Genomic DNA, 20,287 nt, shown 5'->3' on the forward strand with positions numbered 1-20,287 from the left:
GCTCGGGGCGGCGAGGGGCGGCTCCGGCGGCGGCGAACGGCGAGCGGGGCGGCGGCTCGAGGCGGCGGCGGTGCGGGCTACCAGCGGCGGCGGCTCGGGGGGGCTCGGGGCGCGGGTACGGGGTGAAGGGGGGGGGCGGCTGCTTATAAGAGGGGGGTGGCGACTTGGAGGAGGGGGCAAGGCGGCGGGGCTCCCATGCTCGAGCCGGACATGGCGCGGCGGCGGCGCTGGCGTACGCGGGGAGGAGACGCGGGGTGGGCCGGCGGCTGGGCTGGGCCTCGGCCCGGTCGGGCGCGGCGCAATTTTTTTTAAACGTTCCGCCGAAAAATTCATAGAAAAATAAATAAAAATCCAAAAAAGATAAAACAAATTTTATCCGTCTAGTTAGAATATTTAGAACAGGGTGAACATTTGTTTGACACAATTTTTTTTTGAAAACATGCAATATTTTTTTAATGCAATTAAAATTGAAAATAAAATCCGAAATAAAATCCAATAAATGATTTTAACATTTTTCCTCCAATATTTCAATTGTTTTGGAGAAGTCATATTTTCTCCTCTCATTTATTTTTAATGAAATATTTTTCCGGAGAGAAAAATAATTAAAACCAAAATCCTCGTTTTATTATTTGATGAAAACCAAATATGAAAATTCGAGAAAATCCCCAACTCTCTCCGAGGGTCCTTGAGTTGCTTAGGATTTATCGAGGATTCGTCAAATGCAATAAAATATGATATGCAAGATGATCTATGTATAACATACCAAATTGAAAATTTGGGATGTTACACGCTGACTGCTCTGCAGAAATAATTTCAGGTAAATTAAACTTCAGTTTGTTAGAAACCACTTTTGATGCTACCTTATAGAGCACATTGCATAAGCTTATTAGCCTGAACTGAGCAAGAAGAATTGAATTTATTACCTTGGGGATTAAAACCAACACCGTGTCATTGATGCATTCCACACTTTCCTCCCTTCTCATAATTCTAAGGACCACTTTGGTGATCTCCTCGCGAGAGATATCTCAATGACGCTGATAAAAATGTGCAGGAAAACTGTCTGGCCCTAGAGCTTTTGATGAGAACATTTGGAAGAGAGCTGTTTTGACCTCCTCATTCGAGTATAGATCACATAAAGATTCACTCCTTCAAGGGGATACTTTGCATGGGACATGATCTAGTAATGCATCAAGGAGATGCGTGCACATTATCACGTTGCTAGGCCTGGCTCATTACCCGCGTTAGCAAGTGATCACTCTGATTCACAACAAGAAAGAAATAGCAGCGCGTCTATGTCGCCCGCGAGCATGCTACAAAGAGCCGGTTGTCGTCAGGCCCAGTAGAGACGTGGGTCTGACGTCATGCTGACGACATTTGAGTTTAATTTTTTCTATTTTTATTTACATTTTAATGCACATTTTAAAATCTAAAATGTACTTAAGAATTTAAACCATGAATTTCAAAAAACTTAAGATAGTACAAAAAATTGTTAGTGCAGTTTAAAAAAACCATAAGAGATTTTTTTAAAAATGTATACAATGTAAAACAAATGTTTGGGTAATGTACAAAATGTTTCGTACCATTAAAAAATGCACCTGATATTTTAAACAAAGATTCGTCATTTCAAAAAACAAATGTTCATGGCATTTATAAAATGTTTATGCAATGTAATTTTTCCCATAGATTTTAAAATGTTTATTTTCATAAAGTAAATGTACATGACATTTTAAAGAAATATTCACATGTTTCCAAAAGTGCCAGTGATCTTTTTATTAATTTTTATGCAATTTGAAAAATGTTGCATAATTTAATTCTTTTTATTGCCATTATAATAAATGCACAACGTCTATTGGGAAAATGCTGCCTTGTATTCGAAAAAGTCTTCAAAATATGTATTTTAAAAAATATAGATCATGTATTTGAAAATGTCCAACGTGTGTCAAATAGTGTTTTGTGTGTTGTGCGCTAAAAATGTACATTTGTACTGAGAAAAGGTAGACATGTGTTAAGAAAACCTATAAAATCGACAAAAAAACGAAAAGAAAAGCAAAGAACACCAAACAAAACCTAAGAATAACAAAGAAAGAAAAACCAAGGAAAATCATTCAAAACACCAAAAATAAACAAAGTATAACAACGAAGGAAAACCCCTAAGATAAGCCGATAAAAAAACAAAAGAAAACAAAACAGAAACCCCCTGAAGAAAGCCGAAGCAGAGCGAACCTACGGCGACACGAGAGGCAGCGAGTGACCTTTTTTTTACACCAGAGGCAGTGAGTGACCTGTGCTAATAGGAATCGGTACGGGCAAATCATAGCTCTTGCGGTCTATGTCTCGCTTCGTGCAAGACAGTAGACCGCATCGGTGCAGCGAAGCAGGTAGTGGGCCGGCCTACAAACCACGTGGTAATGCCGAGCAGACATCGGACATGTGTTTTTCCCCTTTCTTTATATTTTTGAAATACAAAATACATATATTATTAAAATAATATTTTTATTTCTCTTAAAAGTGTTCATCGCATTTTTGTGTGTAAAATTCAGAGTACAAAAATGTTCGCTCAATGTTTAGAAAATGTTTGTGCTATTCAAAAAATTGTACGTGACACTAGAAAAATGATCATGGCTTTAAAAAAAAGTGTGTGATGTTTTTAGAAATGTTATAGAATGTAAAAGAAATTTGTTTATTTAAGAAAAAGTTTCGTACCATTTGAAAATGGTATGTTACATTTAGAAAAATGTTCATGTGTTAAAAAAATGTTTGTGACGTTTAAAAAATGCTTATCCAATGTAAAAAGATGTTCGCATAATTATTTCTTCTTCGGTCTCCCTCCACCCCCTTCATTCGTTGTGGGTCTCAACTGAGCGATCAATCACACTGTATTTTCATAACCGTTTACACGTACATATAGAAAGCCAGCCCTACATGCAGGGCACGTCCCGGATGGTGGCGCTAGATTAGGTCTATCCCTAAAGACTAGGCCTACCTTGTTACAACAGAAGGAGATATACAACAACCCAACGTTACAATGTATGTGACAGTTCAACACCCCCCGCAGTCCGAACGGCGCCCGACAAGACGTTCAGAATGGAGCGGAAGTCACGAAAGACTGAAGACGACAAGCCCTTGGTGAAGACATCGGCAAACTGCGACGTAGTCGGGACGTGTAACACCTTGACATCGCCGAGCGCCACACGGTCACGGACGAAGTGCAAGTCAATCTCCACATGCTTGGTGCGCTGATGCTGGATGGGGTTGGTGGACAGGTACACAACACTCACGTTATCACAGTAGACGAGTGTGGCGCGACGAGGGGGACGATGAAGCTCGCTGAGGAGTTGCCGAAGCCAGCATGACTCGGCCACACAGTTGGCAACTGCACGGTACTCGGCCTCGGCGCTGGAGCGGGACACTGTGTGTTGTCGCTTGGATGACCAAGAGACCATGTTGGCGCCGAGAAACACACAGAAGCCCGAGGTAGATCGCCGAGTGTCAGGGCATCCGGCCCAATCAGCATCACTGTACGCGAGGAGATCGTGTGAGGAGGAGCGGTAGAGCTGAAGCCCATAGTGATTCGTGCCCCGGATGTAGCGTAAGACACGCTTAAGTAGCTGGTAGTGGCTATCCAAAGGAGCATGCATGACGAGACAGAGCTGCTGCACGGCATAAGAGATATCCGGCCTCGTGAGCGTGAGATACTGGAGGGCACCGGCAAGACGGCGGTAGTGTGTGGGATCGGAATAGGGAACCCCATCAGTGCCAGACAACTTACTACAGGTGTCGACGGGGGTGGAGATGGGCTTGCAGTTAAGCATGTTAGCCCTGTCCAATATCTCAAGAGCGTACTGTTCCCGCGACAGGAAAAGACCAGTGGTGGAGCGATGGACATTAATGCCGAGGAAGTGATGGATGTCACCGAGGTCACTCATGGAAAACTCACCGGAGAGAGAGGTGACAAGCGACTGGAGGAGAGCGGTGGTACTGGCAGTGAGGATGATGTCATCGACGTAGACGAGCAAGTACGCGAGAGAGGTGCCACGACGCAAGATGAAGAGCGGCGTGTCACACTTGGACGACACAAATCCAAGTGAATGAAGGAAACGGGTGAACCGAAGGAACCAAGTGCGTGGCGCCTGCTTAAGCCCGTAGAGGGACTTGTTGAGGCGACAAACATGTGTGGGAAATGAGGCATCTGCGAAGCCGGCGGGCTGCTGGCAGTAGACAGTCTCGGCAAGGTCGCCTTGAAGAAAGGCGTTCTTGACGTCCATGTGGCAAATAGGCCAAGCGTTGGCCGTCGCGATGCTGAGAACGACCCGTATAGTCGCCGGTTTGACCACGGGGCTAAATGTCTCCCCATAGTCGACGCCCGGCTGCTGTGTGAAGCCGCACACCACCCAGCGAGCTTTGTACCGCGCCAAGGTACCGTCGGGGTGAAGCTTGTGACGAAAGATCCACTTGCCGGTCACCACGTTAACACCTGCAGGACAAGGAACCAAAGACCACGTATCATTCCGAATTAGCGCGTTAAACTCATCAAGCATTGCGGCGTGCCAGTTCGGGTCCTTAAGTGCTGCACGGTACGATGACGGAATAGGGGAGGGGGCGTCACTAACATGAAGATCAAGAATTTTCTTGGGCATGGCATAACCGGTTTTGCCCCGTGTCCGCATCGGATGTGGGTTGGCAGGTGGTGAAATCGGGACTGCACGGGGTGGTAGCTGTGGGCGAGCGGGGGACACAGGCAGACATGGCGGCGTGTGTGTGTGGGAAAGAAGTGGGCGCACGCGTCAATCGAGGAAGAGAGGCTGGCCCGCGGGGTGGAGGGAGTCGGGCGCGGAGATCCCGATCGAGCCGCAGTGGGTGGGGTCCGCGGGCGCGATCCCGAGGGGAGGCCGGGAGTGGGAGCGTTGCATGCATGCGGGGCGCTGGCTGTTAGCGGACTGGGCCCCGCGGTGGGATCGGGAGGCCGTGGCGGTAGTGCGTGCGAGGGGGCCGCCGTGACAGTTGACGGTGCAGGAGTGGCGTGCGCGAAATCAGGTGGTGGGCACGGGTGGGATGGGTGCGAGGTGCTGATGGGGCGGCTGGCAGGTTTGGCAGCGGGAGGATTTTCTGCCGCCTCAGATCCTGTGGTCTCAGAAAAAGGAAAGGAATTTTCGTCAAAGGTAACATGTCGCGAGATGATGACTTTCCTAGTGGCGAGATCGAAGCACCTGTATCCTTTCTGTTTGCGAGGGTAGCCAATGAAAACGCAGCGGGTGGAGCGGGGAGAGATTTTATGTGTGGCTGTGGCAGATATGTTGGGAAAACAGAGACAGCTGAACGTCCGGAGATGATCATAGGTGGGGTGGACGCCATAGAGAAGAAAGTGAGGCGTGAAGTGGTGTATTGCGCGCGAGGGACGGATGTTGAGCAAGATGGTGGCGGTGTGCAGCGCCTCAACCCAAAAGGGAGGAGGCATGCCGGCTTGCAAGAGCAAGGTACGGACGACGTCATTCGTCGTACGGATGTGGCGTTCCGCTTTACCGTTTTGCGGAGAAGTATGGGGACAAGTGAGACAAAAAGAGACGCCGTTGTTAGAGAAGTAGTCACGTAGGGAGGTGGTGAGGAATTCGCCGCCGTTATCACATTGCACGCACATAGGTGCATGCCAAATTGGGTGAAAATAAACTGAAAGAAGCGGAGGAGGGTGTCGCATGTTTCAGATTTTGTACGCAACGGGAAAGTCCAAGAAAAATGAGTATAATCATCAACAAAAACAAGATAATATTTGTAGCCAGAATAACTCACAACCGGAGATGTCCAAATGTCACAGTGAATTAAATGGAAGGGGGTGGTAGTGTAGGAGGTGGATGTGGCAAAGGGCAGGCATGTATGTTTGCCCATTTGACATGCACTACATAGATGGGAAGCACGGACATCATTATTACATGCGGTAAGAAAATCTAAAGAAAAACGGGAAAAAGTAGAGGAGCCGGGGTGTCCAAGCCGCCGATGCCAAAGGTCGTGCATGGAGATGGTGAGGACGGCAGTGGGAGCAACGCCATTATTTCCGGAGAAGGGATACAAGTCCCCATCACTGTTGACCCTCAGAAGTACCTCCTTGGTGGCTAGATCCTTCACGGAAAAGCCAAGGGGGTCAAATTCAACGGAACACAAATTGTCACGAGTAAACTTTCTAACGGAAATAATATTCTTGACTATATTAGGGGAAAGAAGAATATGGCGTAGATAAAAGGGTTTGGGTGGGAGATGAGTAGTACCAATAGCGAGCACGGGAAGACGAGAGCCATTGCCGACAATGATATGACGAATATAAGGCGCTAAGATGGGATGATATGAAGTCAAGGTACCTAGATCTCCGGTGACGTGGGATGCAGCCTCCGTGTCCATGATCCACTCGGCGTTGGGGTGGAAGGCGGTGCCATAGCTGGGGGCGGCGTGGTACATGGCCGCGGCGTCCCAGCTGGTTGGAGGTGCGCCGTAGACAGGGCCTGGAGGGGCCGGAGTGGGCGCGTACAGCAGCGGGTAGGCCTGTGTGGGCGCACCGGGGCGGGGGCCGAGGACGCCGGCGGAGTTCGGCGAATCCACGGGCTGCGTGGCGGAGGGAAGGGTGCGCCCATCGACGCGAAGTAGCCTAGCCACGGCTGAGCACCCGCTCCACGTCCAGCAGGGGCATCACCACGCCCACGGCCGCGGCCGCGTCCGCGCCCACCGCGCTGGCTGCGGTTTTCGCCGAGCTGGCCACCATGGCCACCACCACCGCCAGCAGGGGCGCGATCTCCTCCCCGGTCGCCGCGGTCGCCACCGCGCGCACCACCACGTTCACCGGAGGGGCCGCGGTCATCATGCTGCACCGCGAGGACCTGAGCCCCCTCAGCGCGGACATGTTTGTCCATGGATAGTTCGGCGAGGACAAGACGGGCGCGCGCCTGGTTGAAGGTGGGCAGGGGCACGGTGGACTGGAGGATCGCCGACTGCATCGCGAACTTGGTCCCCAGCCCATCGAGCATCTGCAAGGTGAGGGTGCGATCTGTGACGGGCTCACGGACGTGGGCGAGGGCGGCCGCGATGCCTTGCAGCCGGCGGCAGTACTCGTGGACGGTGAGGTCGCCGCGCACACACGCCCGAAACTCCTGGCCCAGATGCATAGCATGTTCAGCTTCGTTGGCGAGGAAGTACTCGTGGAGCCGCGTCCAGATGGTGAAGGCGGAGGAGCTGGCGGGGGCGACGATGTCGAGGAGGTCCCCCTCGATCGTGGTGTAGAACCAAAGGACGACGGTGGTGTCGTCATCACGCCATGCCGGGTCGGCTAGCCGGCGAGTCGAGACGGCCCGGACAGGATCCTCGGCGTGGTGTCACGCAAGCATCAGGGTGATGTAGTTCCTCCAGCACGTGAAGTTGCGGCCGTCGAGCGCGAGCTTAAAGTCGATGACGCCGGCGACGCTGGACGGGAGAGGTGGGGGAGGATTGGAGGAGGAAGGCAGGGTCGAGGGGGTGGGTGGGATGGCTGCAAGAGGAAGACCACCGGAGCCAGAGGTCTCGTCAGAAACCGGAGCGCGTGGAGGCGCATCGACGGGGTTGCCGGAGGCGGCGGCGGCGGCGGCATCAGCCGTTCGCTCGGGAGAGGAGGAAGGGGAAGCCATAGCTCTGATAACCAAACTGAGCGATCAATCACACTGTTTTTCCATAACTGTTTATGTTGGGAAACGTAGTAAATTCAAAAAATTTCCTATGCACACGCAAGATCATGGTGATGCATAGCAACGAGAGGGGAGAGTGTTGTCCACGTACCCTCGTAGACCGACAGTGGAAGCGTTATCACAACGCGGTTGATGTAGTCGTACGTCTTCACGATCCGACCGATCAAGTACCGAACGCACGGCACCTCCGAGTTCAGCACACGTTCAGCTCGATGACGTCCCTCGAACTCCGATCCAGCCGAGTGTTGAGGGAGAGTTTCGTCAGCACGACGGCGTGGTGACGATGATGATGTTTCACCGACGCAGGGCTTCGCCTAAGCTCCGCAACGGTATTATCGAGGTGTAATATGGTGGAGGGGGGCACCGCACACGGCTAAAATATCGTATATCAAGTGTATTTAGAGGTGCCCCCTGCCCCCGTATATAAAGGAGCAAGGGGGAGGCCGGCTGCCCTAGGCGCGCCAAGGAGAGGGGGGGAGTCCTCCTCCTAGTAGGAGTAGGACCCCCCTTTCCTAGTCCAACTAGGAAAAGAGGGGGGGGGAAGGAAAGAGAGGGAGAGGGAGAGGGAAAGGGGGCTGCGCCCCCCTCTCCTAGTCTAACTAGGATTCCTCCTTGGAGGGGGCGCGCCACCTCCTGGCTGCTGCCCTCTCTCTCCCCTCTAGGCCCACTAAGGCCCAATACTTCCCCGGGGGGTTCCGGTAACCCTGCGGCACTCCGGTTTAATCCGAAACTTCTCCGGAACACTTCCGGTGTCCGAATATAGTCGTCCAATATATCAATCTTTATGTCTCGAACATTTCGAGACTCCTCGTCATGTCAGTGATCACATCCGGGACTCCGAACAACCTTCGGTACATCAAAACATATAAACTCATAATATAACTGTCATCATAACTTTAAGCGTGCGGACCCTACGGGTTCGAGAACTATGTAGACATGACCGAGACACCTCTCTGGTCAATAACCAATAGCGGAACCTGGATGCTCATATTGGTTCCTACATATTCTACGAAGATCTTTATCGGTCAGACCGCATAACAACATACGTTGTTCCCTTTGTCATCGGTATGTTACTTGCCCGAGATTCGATCGTCGGTATCTCGATACCTAGTTCAATCTCGTTACCGGCAAGTCTCTTTACTCGTTCCGTAATACATCATCCCGCAACTAACTCATTAGTCACAATGCTTGCAAGGCTTATAGTGATGTGCATTACTGAGTGGGCCCAGAGATACCTCTCCGACAATCGGAGTGACAAATCCTAATCTCGAAATACGCCAACCCAACAAGTACCTTTGGAGACAGCTGTAGAGCACCTTTATAATCACCCATTTACGTTGTGACGTTTGGTAGCACACAAAGTGTTCCTCCGGTAAACGGGAGTTTCATAATCTCATAGTCATAGGAACATGTATAAGTCATGAAGAAAGCAATAGCAACATACTAAACGATCGGGTGCTAAGCTAATGAAATGGGTCAAGTCAATCACGTCATTCTCCTAATGAGTTGATCCCGTTAATCAAATGACAACTCATGTCTATGGCTAGCAAACATAACCATCTTTGATTAACGAGCTAGTCAAGTAGAGGCATACTAGTGACACTCTGTTTGTCTATGTATTCACACATGTATTATGTTTCCGGTTAATACAATTCTAGCATGAATAATAAACATTTATCATGATATAAGGAAATAAATAATACTTTATTATTGCCTCTAGGGCATATTTCCTTCAGTCTCCCACTTGCACTAGAGTCAATAATCTAGATTACACAGTCATGATTCTCACACCCATGGAGTCTTGGTGCTGATCATGTTTTGCTCGTGGAAGAGGCTTAGTCAACGGGTCTGCAACATTCAGATCCGTATGTATCTTGCAAATTTCTATGTCTCCCACCTGGACTAAATCCCGGATGGAATTGAAGCGTCTTTTGATGTGCTTGGTTCTCTTGTGAAATCTGGATTCCTTTGCTAAGGCAATTGCACCAGTATTGTCACAAAAGATTTTTATTGGTCCCGATGCACTAGGTATAACACCTAGATCGGATATGAACTCCTTCATCCAGACTCCTTCATTTGCTGCTTCCGAAGCAGCTATGTACTCTGCTTCACACGTAGATCCCGCCACGACACTTTGCTTAGAACTGCACCAACTGACAGCTCCACCGTTCAATGTAAATACGTATCCGGTTTGCGATTTAGAATCGTCCGGATCGTGTCAAAGCTTGCATCAACGTAACCACTTACGATGAGCTCTTTGTCACCTCCATAAACGAGAAACACATCCTTAGTCCTTTTTCAGGTATTTCAGGATGTTCTTGACCGCTGTCCAGTGATCCACTCCTGGATTACTTTGGTACCTCCCTGCTAAACTTATAGCAAGGCACACATCAGGTCTGGTACACAGCATTGCATACATGATAGAGCCTATGGCTGAAGCATAGGGAACATCTTTCATCTTCTCTCTATCTTCTGCAGTGGTCGGGCATTGAGTCTTACTCAATCTCACACCTTGTAGTACAGGGAAGAACCCTTTCTTTGCTTGATCCATTTTGAACTTCTTCAAAACTTTGTCAAGGTATGTGCTTTGTGAAAGTCCTATTAAGCGTCTTGATCTATGTCTATAGATCTTAATGCCTAATATATATGCAGCTTCACCGAGGTCTTTCATTGAAAAACTCTCATTCAAGTATCCCTTTATGCTATCCAAAAATTCTAGATCATTTCCAATTAGTAATATGTCATCCACATATAATATCAGAAATGCTACTGAGCTCCCACTCACTTTCTTGTAAATACAGGCTTCTCCAAAAGTCTGTATAAAACAAAATGCTTTGATCACACTATCAAAGCGTTTATTCCAACTCCGAGAGGCTTGCACCAATCCATAAATGGATCGCTGGAGCTTGCACACTTTGTTAGCTCCCTTTGGATCGACAAAACCTTCCGGTTGCACCATATACAACTCTTCTTCCAAAAAACCATTCAGGAATGCAGTTTTGACATCCATTTGCCAAATTTCATAATCATAAAATGCGGCAATTGCTAACATGATTCGGACAGACTTAAGCATCGCTACGGGTGAGAAGGTCTCATCGTAGTCAATCCCTTGAACTTGTCGAAAACCTTTCGCAACAAGTCGAGCTTTATAGACAGTAACATTACCATCAGCGTCAGTCTTCTTCTTGAAGATCCATTTATTTTCAATGGCTTGCCGACCATCGGGCAAGTCAACCAAAGTCCATACTTTGTTCTCATACATGGATCCCATCTCGGATTTCATGGCTTCAAGCCATTTTGCGGAATCTGGGCTCACCATCGCTTCTTCATAGTTCGTAGGTTCATCATGGTCTAGTAACATGACCTCCAGAACAGGATTACCGTACCACTCTGGTGCGGATCTTGATCTAGTTGACCTACGAGGTTCAGTAATAACTTGATCTGAAGTTTCGTGATCATTATCATTAACTTCCTCACTAATTGGTGTAGGTGTCGCAGAAACTGATTTCTGCGATGATCTACTTTCCAATAAGGGAGCAGGTACAGTTACCTCATCAAGTTCTACTTTCCTCCCACTCACATCTTTCGAGAGAAACTCCTTCTCTAGAAAGGATCCATTCCTAGCAACGAATATCTTGCCTTCGGATCTGTGATAGAAGGTGTACCCAGCAGTCTCTTTTGGGTATCCTATGAAGACACATTTCTCCGATTTAGGTTCGAGCTTATCAGGTTGAAGTTTCTTCACATAAGCATCGCAACCCCAAACTTTAAGATATGACAACTTTGGTTTCTTTCCAAACCATAGTTCATAAGGTGTCGTTTCAACGGATTTCGATGGTGCCCTATTTAGAGTGAATCAGCCGTCTCTAAAGCATAACCCCAAAATGATAGCGGTAAATCAGTAAGAGACATCATAGATCGCACCATATCTAATAAAGTACGATTACGACGTTCGGACACACCATTACGCTGTGGTGTTCCGGGTGGCGTGAGTTGCGAAACTATTCCGCATTGTTTCAAATGTAGGCCAAACTCGTAACTCAAATATTCTCCTCCACGATCAGATCGTAGGAATTTTATTTTCTTGTTACGATGATTTTCAACTTCACTCTGAAATTCTTTGAACTTTTCAAATGTTTCAGACTTATGTTTCATTAAGTAGATATACCCATATCTGCTCAAATCATCTGTCAAGGTGAGAAAATAACGATATCCGCCACGAGCCTCAATATTCATCGGACCACATACATCTGCGTGTATGATTTCCAACAAATCTATTGCTCTCTCCATAGTTCCGGAGAACGGTGTTTTTGTCATCTTGCCCATGAGGCACGGTTCGCAAGTACCAAGTGATTCATAATCAAGTGATTCCAAAAGTCCATCAGCATGGAGTTTCTTCATGCGCTTTACACCGATATGACCTAAACGGCAGTGCCACAAATAAGTTGCACTGTCATTATCAACTCTGCATCTTTTGGCTTCGACATTATGAATATGTGTGTCACTACTATCGAGATTCATTAAAAATAGACCACTCTTCAATGGTGCATGACCATAAAAGATATTATTCATATAAATAAAACAACTATTATTCTCTGATTTAAATGAATAACCGTCTCACATTAAACAAGATCTAGATATAATGTTCATGCTCAACGCTGGCACCAAATAACAATTATTTAGGTCTAAAACTAATCCCGAAGGTAGATGTAGAGGTAGCGTGCCGACGGCGATCACATCGACTTTGGAACCATTTCCCACGCGCATCGTCACCTCGTCCTTAGTCAATCTTCGCTTAATCCGTAGCCCTTGTTTCGAGTTGCAAATATTAGCAACAGAACCAGTATCAAATACCCAGGTGCTACTGCGAGTATTAGTAAGGTACACATCAATAACATGTATATCACATATACCTTTGTTAACCTTGCCATCCTTCTTATCCGCCAAATACTTGGGGCAGTTCCGCTTCTAGTGACCAGTCTGCTTACAGTAGAAGCACTCAGTTTCAGGCTTAGGTCCAGACTTGGATTTCTTCTCCTGAACAGCAACTTGCTTGCTGTTCTTCTTGAAGTTCCCTTTCTTCTTCCCTTTGCCCTTTTTCTTGAAACTAGTGGTTTTACTGACCATCAACACTTGATGCTCCTTTTTGATTTCTACCTCCGCTGCCTTTAGCATTGTGAAGAGCTCGGGAATTGTCTTATCCATCCCTTGCATGTTATAGTTCATCACGAAGCTCTTGTAGCTTGGTGGCAGTGATTGAAGAATTCTGTCAATGACGCAATCATCCGGAAGTTGAACTCCCAGTTGAATCAAGTGATTATTATACCCAGACATTCTGAGTATATGCTCACTGACAGAACTATTCTCTTCCATCTTGCAGCTATAGAACTTATTGGAGACTTCATATCTCTCAATCCAGGCATTTGCTTGAAATATTAACTTCAACTCCTGGAACATCTCATATGCTCCATGACGTTCAAAACGTCGTTGAAGACCCGGTTCTAAGCCGTAAAGCATGGCACACTGAACTATTGAGTAGTCATCAGCTTTGCTCTGCCAGACGTTCATAACTTCTGGCGTTGCTCTTGCAGGAGGCCTGGCACCTAGCTGTGCTTCTAGGACGTAATTCTTCTGTGCAGCAATGAGGATAATCCTCAAGTTACGGACCCAGTCCGTGTAATTGCTACCATCATCTTTCAACTTAGCTTTCTCAAGGAACGCATTAAAATTCAACGGAACAACAGCACGGGCCATTTATCTACAATTAACATAGACAAGCAAGATACTACCAGGTACTAAGTTCATGATAAATTTAAGTTCAATTAATCATATTACTTAAGAACTCCCACTTAGATAGACATCCCTCTAATCATCTAAGTGATTACGTGATCCAAATCAACTAAACCATGTCCGATTAACACGTGAGATGGAGTAGTTTCTATGGTGAACATCACTATGTTGATCATATCTACTATATGATTCACGCTCGACCTTTCGGTCTCTGTGTTCCGAGGCCATATCTGTATATGCTAGGCTCGTCAAGTTTAACCTGAGTATTCCGCGTGTGCAACTGTTTTGCACCCGTTGTATTTGAACGTAGAGCCTATCACACCCGATTAACACGTGGTGTTTCAGCACGAAGAACTTTCTCAACGGTGCATACTCAGGGAGAACACTTTATCTTGAAATTTTAGTGAGAGATCATCTTATAATGCTACCGTCAATCAAAGCAAGATAAGATGCATAAAGGATTAACATCACATGCAATCAATATAAGTGATATGATATGGCCATCATTATCTTGTGCTTGTGATCTCCATCTCCGAAGCACCGTGCTTGTGATCTCCATCTCCGAAGCACCGTCATGATCACCATCGTCACCGGCGCGACACCTTGATCTCCATCGCAGTATCGTTGTCGTCTCGCCAACTTATTGCTTTTACGACTATCGCTACCGCTTAGTGATAAAGTAAAACTATTACATGACGATTGCATTTCATACAATAAAGCGACAACCATATGGCTCCTGCCAGTTGCCGATAACTCGGTTACAAAACATGATCATCTCATACAACAAATTATATCACATCATGTCTTGACCATATCACATCACAACATGCCCTGCAAAAACAAGTTAGACGTCCTCTATTTTGTTGTTGCAAGTTTTACGTGGCTGCTACGGGCTTAGCAAGAACCGTTCTTACCTACGCATCAAAACCACAACGATAGTTTGTCAAGTTGGTGCTGTTTTAACCTTCGCAAGGACCGGGCGTAGCCACACTCGGTTCAACTAAAGTGAGAGAGACAGACACCCGCCGGTCACCTTTAAGCAACGAGTGCTCGCAACGGTGAAACCAGTCTCGCGTAAGCGTACGCGTAATGTCGGTTCGGGCCGCTTCATCTCACAATACCACTGAACCAAAGTATGACATGCTGGTAAGCAGTATGACTTATATCGCCCACAACTCACTTGTGTTCTACTCGTGCATAGCATCAACGCATAAAACCAGGCTCTGATGCCACTGTTGGGAAACGTAGTAAATTCAAAAAAATTCCTACGCACACGCAAGATCATGGTGATGCATAGCAACGAGAGGGGAGAGTGTTGTCCACGTACCCTCGTAGACCGACAGCGGAAGCGTTATCACAACGCGGTTGATGTAGTCGTACATCTTCACGATCCGACCGATCAAGTACCGAACGCACGGCACCTCCGAGTTCAGCACACGTTCAGCTCGATGACGTCCCTCGAACTCCGATCTAGCCGAGTGTTGAGGGAGAGTTTCGTCAGCACGACGGCGTGGTGACGATGATGATGTTTCACCGACGCAGGGCTTCGCCTAAGCTCCGCAACGGTATTATCGAGGTGTAATATGGTGGAGGGGGGCACCGCACACGGCTAAAATATCGTATATCAAGTGTATTTAGAGGTGCCCCCCCTGCCCCCGTATATAAAGGAGCAAGGGGGAGGCCGGCTGCCCTAGGCGCGCCAAGGAGAGGGGGGGAGTCCTCCTCCTAGTAGGAGTAGGACTCCCCTTTCCTAGTCCAACTAGGAAAAGAGGGGGGGGGGGGGGAAGGAAAGAGAGGGAGAGGGAGAGGGAAAGGGGGCTGCGCCCCCTTCTCCTAGTCTAATTAGGATTCCTCCTGGGAGGGGGCGCGCCACCTCCTGGCTGCTGCCCTCTCTCTCCCCTCTAGGCCCACTAAGGCCCAATACTTCCCCGGGGGGTTCCGGTAACCCTCCGGCACTCCGGTTTAATCCGAAACTTCTCCGGAACACTTCCGGTGTCCGAATATAGTCGTCCAATATATCAATCTTTATGTCTCAAACATTTCGAGACTCCTCGTCATGTCTGTGATCACATCCGGGACTCCGAACAACCTTCGGTACATCAAAACATATAAACTCATAATATAACTGTCATCGTAACTTTAAGCGTGCGGACCCTACGGGTTCGAGAACTATGTAGACATGACCGAGACACCTCTCCGGTCAATAACCAATAGCGGAACCTGGATGCTCATATTGGTTCCTACATATTCTACGAAGATCTTTATCAGTCAGACCGCATAACAACATACGTTGTTCCCTTTGTCATCGGTATGTTACTTGCCCGAGATTCGATCGTCGGTATCTCGATACCTAGTTCAATCTCGTTACTGGCAAGTCTCTTTACTCGTTCCGTAATACATCATCCCGCAACTAACTCATTAGTCACAATGCTTGCAAGGCTTATAGTGATGTGCATTACTGAGTGGGCCCAGAGATACCTCTCCGACAATCGGAGTGACAAATCCTAATCTCGAAATACGCCAACCCAACAAGTACCTTTGGAGACACCTGTAGAGCACCTTTATAATCACCCATTTACGTTGTGACGTTTGGTAGCACACAAAGTGTTCCTCCGGTAAACGGGAGTTGCATAATCTCATAGTCATAGGAACATGTATAAGTCATGAAGAAAGCAATAGCAACATACTAAACGATCGGGTGCTAAGCTAACGGAATGGGTCAAGTCAATCACGTCATTCTCCTAATGAGGTGATTCCGTTAATCAAATGACAACTCATGTCTGGCTAGGAAACATAACCATCTTTGATTAACGAGCTAGTCAAGTAGAGGCATACTAGTGACACTCTGTTTGTCTATGTATTCACACATGTATTATGTTTCCGGTTAATACAATTCTAGCATGAATAATAAACATTTATCATGATATAAGGAAATATATAATAATTTATTATTGCCTCTAGGGCATATTTCCTCTAGTTTACACGTACATATAGAAAGCCAGCCCTACATGCAGGGCACGTCCCGAATGGTGGCGCTAGATTAGGTCTATCCCTAAAGACTAGGCCTACCTTGTTACAACAGAAGGAGATATACAACAACCCAATGTTACAATGTATGTGACAGTTCAACAGTCTCACCGGAGGCACTTAATGAATGATTGAAGACCTTGCCTCCCCCTCGTGTCTTACCAAGGACTGAGTTCGCACTTGTGGCAAAAAAATATCCACCATTCCACCCAACCTAACCCGGGGGTCGGGTGTGAAGGTTCCTCGGAGAGTGGTGAAAAGAAATGTTTTGTATCATACAAAAAAAGGTCCAACATGTATTCGAAAAATTGTAAAACACGTATTCAAAAAAATGTTTAAAGCAAGTACTTGAAAAAAGATAATCATATATCTAAAAATATTAAACTTATATGAGAAATATTTTAGATGTATACGAAAAAATGTGCAATGTGCGAAAAAGTAGACATCAAAATATTTATTAAAAAATCAATCTTAATCATCTATTCGACAAATGTTTATCATGTATTTGAAAAATATTAAACATGTACAAAAATATGTTCTTGATGTATGTGAAAAATGTATAAATGCATTAAAAAATTAGACATGTTGACAAATAATACAGAAGGAGAGGAAAAAACCAAAGAAAATAAAAATCCAAAGAAACCAAAGAAAAAAGAAAACATATGTAAAATAGGAAACCAAAAGAAAACTGATGAAAACAAAGAAAAACAAAGAATGCCAAGAAAACAAACAAAAGAAAAAGAAACAGAAAAAGACCACATGTACAAAGACGGTTTAACATGGATAGATTTTTTTTTCCGGTCCATTTAACACGGACAGATGGACGCACATACAGGAAAACCAGTTGTCTATAGAAAACTGAATAAAAAAGCCCAGGCCTCGACCCAACTAGCACTCCATGTAGGCGATCCTTTCTTCCTCGTCGCTGTAGGCGACATATAGCTTCAGCTAGGATTAGGTGTGTGCGCTGACACACACGTCAATCTTCTTGGAGCATAGGTGTATTTTACATCACTAAATTGTGGTTTTGTTTTTTGCAGGGGAACTAAATTGTGGTTGGAGTGAATTATACCCCATCAAAAAGTGCTTGTTTGCATCATCACAAACGTCTAACTCCAACAGACAATGTAAAATGAGGCACTAGTGCTCAATAGATGATGTAAAATTGCAACGACTAGATTATTGCAAACACGCCAAGTTCATTTCAAACAAACATAGATCACAGCAATACTACTTCATACTAATTCTACTTGATCATCAATAACATAACTAGTAGAACGTCCATGCGTTACCACGGACTTTTTTTTCTTCACAAGTGCACTAATGAAAAACAATGCATATCAAATTTTGCAGATATAGACTCTTTTATTACAGCTATACTTATAAAGCATTTCAAATTTCATATCTATATAAAAGATAGCCTGAAACAATCGAAAAGTACTTAAAATCCACTTCAGCTACAATGTAACCCGAGGATGTGTACATTGAGAGCCAATAAATATAATGCATTTCAAATTTCATATGTATAGAAAAGATAGCCTGGAACAATCAAAAATAATTAAAATCCACTTCACATGCAATGGAACTCGAGGATGTGTACATAGAGATAAATGATCCAAAAAATATATGTTACAAACTAATATCTATTTGATGCGCTTAAGATATTTATATACAAGGTCACGAATGTTGTCTTTAGCTTCATTTGCATCCTGCACATGCAATATATATAATTAGCATAATGATTTCACGTGAAAAATAATATTGCTCGTGCGTTGCAACGATGCATATATTAGTTTGGTTGTTTGACTTTAATCAAGTTAACTCATGTCTATAGATACATAAAACTCTCCGAGAGTTTTCTCCCCTTCCCTCTGTGGCTAGGCAAAACTCTCCTCTCCAGACTTCTCTGGCGAGCCTATGGATTTGCCTCCCCTCTAGGTGTCGCTCCAGCTAGTAGTTTGGGTTAATGGTTTTAGTCCATCTAGATGTAGTCGACGGAGCTCTGCTGTAGATTCCCGTTGTCTCCTTAGGGCGGCGAGGTTAGGGTTTCTTGTCGTTCGTACGCGACGGTGAGATTTGATGTCAATTCCTACAGATCTATCCAAGAATTTAACAACGACAATTGCGGCTCCAGGGTGTTGGTCCTTAGGGGCATGTCCACGAAGACTTTCGTACTGTCGGTAATCGGCTTCGGTAGGGGAGCGGCGATAGCGGCACGTCGACTGAACATCTGACAACAGTAGTGGAGACCTCGATGTCACTTTTATTACGTTTGAGGTGATTTGTGTTGGGGAACGTTGCATGAAAAACAAAAAATTTCTACGCACACGCAAGATCTAACCATGGAGATGCATAACTATGAGAGGGGAGAGCATCTTCATACCCTTGAAGATCGCTAAGCGGAAGCATTTATCAACGCGGTTGATGTAGTCGTACACCTTCACGATCCGTCCCGATAAAGCACCGAACGTATGGCACCTCCGTGTTCAGCACACGTTCAGCTCGATGACGTCCTCGCCTTCTCGATCCAGCAAGAGAGGCGAAGTAGTAGATGAGTTCCGGCAGCACGACGGCATGGTGACAGTGGTGGTGAAGAACAATCTTCGCAGGGCTTTGCCAAGCACAACGGAAACTATGAAGGAGGATAAACTAGAGGGGGCGGGGTTGCCGGCACACAGCTTGGTGATTCTTGATGTGTTACGGGTGCTAGCCCTGCCCCTCTATTTATATGTTGAGCCCCGGGGTCGAAACTTGGAGAAAAAGCCTCCTCAAAGTCGGTTTTGCCCGCAAGGAAGAGTCCTTCTCGGACTTCTAGCACCAGACGCCACAGTCCTCGGCGTCTGGCCCAGACGCCATGTGCCTCGGCATCTGGCCCAGGGCCAGGCACTAGGGTCTTCGGCGTTTGGTCCCTGACCTATGCAAAACATCCTTTTGCACCGACCTAAAGCGCCGTGGGCCTTACCCCTTGGCCTAACCATACCATCCTATATATCAATCTTTACCTCCGGACCATTCCGAAGCTCCTCGTCATGTCCGTGATCTCATCTGGGACTCCAAACAACATTCTGTCACCAACATACATAACTCATATAACACTATATCGTCAACGAACGTTAAGCGTCTGGACCCTGCGGGTTTAAGAATGATGTAGACATGACCGAGACGCTTCTCCGATCAATAACCAATAGCGGGACCTGGATGCCCATATTAGTTCCTACATATTCCATGAAGATCTTTATCGGTCGAACCTTTATGACAACATACGTAGTTCCCTTTGTCTTTGGGTATGTTACTTGCCCGAGATTCGACTGTCGGTATCTCCATACCTAGTTTAATCTCGTTACAAACAAGTCTTTTTACTTGTTCCGTAATACATCATCCCGTAACTAACTCCTTAGTCACTTTGCTTGTAAGCTTCTTGTGACGCTGTATTACCGAGAGGGCCCAGAGATACCTCTCCAATATACGGAGTGACAAATCCTAATCTCGATCCATGCCAACTCAACAGACACCTTCGAAGATACCTGTAGAGCATCTTTATGATCACCCAGTTATGTTTTGACGTTTGATAGCACACAAGGTATTCCTTCGGTATCTGGGAGTTGCATGATCTCATAGCCGAAGGAATATGTATTTGACATTAAGAAAGCAGTAGCAATAAACTGAACGATCATATACTATGCTAACAGTTGGGTCTTGTCCATCACATCATTCTCCTAATGATGTGATCCCGTTATCAAATGACAACTCATGTCTATGGCTAGGAAACCTTA

The sequence above is a fragment of the Triticum aestivum genome, chromosome 4D (assembly GCF_018294505.1).
Source record: "Triticum aestivum cultivar Chinese Spring chromosome 4D, IWGSC CS RefSeq v2.1, whole genome shotgun sequence".
In the NCBI taxonomy this organism is placed as follows: domain Eukaryota; kingdom Viridiplantae; phylum Streptophyta; class Magnoliopsida; order Poales; family Poaceae; genus Triticum; species Triticum aestivum.